This window comes from Miniopterus schreibersii (genome assembly GCF_964146895.1).
Source record: "Miniopterus schreibersii genome assembly, chromosome: 16".
Taxonomy (NCBI): Eukaryota; Metazoa; Chordata; class Mammalia; order Chiroptera; family Miniopteridae; genus Miniopterus; species Miniopterus schreibersii.
In genome coordinates, this window is record NC_138116.1 from 23,687,944 (window position 1) to 23,689,942 (window position 1,999).

A 1,999-nucleotide genomic window follows, 5' to 3' on the forward strand; every position below is an offset into this window, starting at 1 on the left:
GATCTAATCCTGGATACCACATCGTAGTCGGCCCACATGATTTTGAGAATGGTGTTTTATTTTAAAGTGTGTGCAAGTGTCGCTTTCTTCCTCATAATTTATCTGGGTTGATTTTATGTGAGAACAAAGGTTCTTCCTGCCAAATATTCCAGTAAATGAATGTCATCACATTTGTTTCTTGTGGCTTCTCAGGCTCTTCTGCGCCCTACTGCATACCTGTGGGGAGTGAAGGACAGTCTTGGGTCATCTCCTGGATTCGCAACATTAAAATCTACTGGCTGGGGAGGTGGGGACAGGCGCCGGTGGGGGGGGATTTGCCAGGTGCTGCTGCGGGGCCCGAGCGGTCCCCGAGCGGTCCCCTCCAGCGAGCCAGAGCGGTGGCAGGAGGTGAAGCGGGGGCTGCCCGGCAGCCGCTACGCTCCCTCTCGTTGGAATCGGTCCCCCGGTGACTCCGTGGGGTCCCCACGCACAATGAATCCCAGTATGAAGCAGAAACAAGAAGAGACCCAAAGGCACGTGAAGAATAGTCCTGTCCCGAGAAGGACTCTGCGACCGATCAGCCTCCCGCAGCTGATCTCTTGTGGGAAAAGCAAATGCGTCGATTAAAGGCTTGTCCAAGAGGAAACGCTGGAACGACCAGTTCACATCTGAGACTTCCAGCTCCGGAGTTATCGCGCCAGCACACAGCGAAAATAAAGATCTTGGCGGAGTTACCCAAGAAGCATTTGATCTTATGGTTACGGAAAATCCATTCTCTCAATGTTGGAAAGAAGAGGCGGAAAAACGGAGGAAGGCTCCCTGTGAAGCACTTCAGAAAAATGGGAGACCGCGAGAAGAATGTGACTGTGACAGTGCCCGCCTGGAAAAGCAGACCGAGGTTTGGCAGGAGCAGCAGCGCGCACAGTAGGTGGCGGAGGCCAGAGAGACGGAGGAGAGCCTCTGGGTAACTTTAAGTCACCCGATCCCAGGAGTTTGATTCTGAAGAGGGAACTGGTGAGGATCCTGAAGTGCAAGGTTCAGAAACTGGAGCACATGCTGAAGAAATTGTATCTTCCTCCACAGACGCATACGAGATTCATGAGTATTTGACTCGAGAAATACACCAGCAAAGTTTCCCTCCACTGTAGTTCTTTGTAGCGGAGCGAGGAACTATGTACTGCAGACCTGAAGTCCGACTTCCTTATTTGAATCCTGGGGCCCTATTATTGCATTAAAACGCAAATACTATGTATTTTTAATCTATGGTGTTTTGTGCAGATAGCATTTTCTCAAATGTCAGACATGACTTGTGTATATGATAAATAAACTTCAATCTTCTATTGAAACAACAACAACAACCCTTATGACAGCAGGTCTGATCTGAACAAGAAACAGTGATCGTTGGGCCCGCATAGGGCTGGGGACAGTAGAGGGGCAGGTGGGAAAGGATGTACGTGAGTGTGTTTGGGGGTCTCAGGTGGTAGCCTGGGGTCTCTTGAGAGGCAGAAACACAATATTTGAGCTGAGAGTAGGAGGATTGTCCTGGGTTCCCTGGTTATTGGTCCTCAGTCTTTGTCTCTCTCCCTCACCCCATCTGTCCACGTGTGTATCTATTTGCAGCGTCACAGTTGGTCTTGGTTTTGCTTATATTCCTGGTCAGCTGGTGGAATAATTAGAGTTAATTTTCAATTAAAATGTTACCGGATGTTCTGTTAATAGCAGAGGTGAACATTCTGCCTGCTTTAGGAAGACACGATCTTCCTGTGCAGCTAAGGCTTTGGAGGCTCCAAGGGCCAGGGGAGAAAGAAGCTGGAATGCAGGCGGGACCACGGGTCAGTTAAGGTCCCTGCTCTTTGGCCCCTCCACCGAACAGCTCCGCTTCTGGTGTGCAGGTTTCTGACCAATGTCTGCTGATGTCATTTTCTGCACTTTGGGTTTCTAACTCCTTTTGCTCCAAGAGGTGGACAAGCTGGTGGGGCTGTGGGAGAATGTGGGAGGTAAGGTATTTGGAATTTGGCTT

At 49.8% G+C, this 1,999-nt stretch overlaps 1 pseudogene across 1 annotated transcript; it reads left to right on the plus strand.

Moving 5' to 3' along the window:
* Positions 1 to 471: 471 nt before the first annotated feature.
* Positions 472 to 1,127, plus strand: LOC308568811 (geminin pseudogene; annotated as a pseudogene). Its single transcript has one exon. The product of its transcript is annotated as a geminin pseudogene (transcript).
* Positions 1,128 to 1,999: the final 872 nt, after the last annotated feature.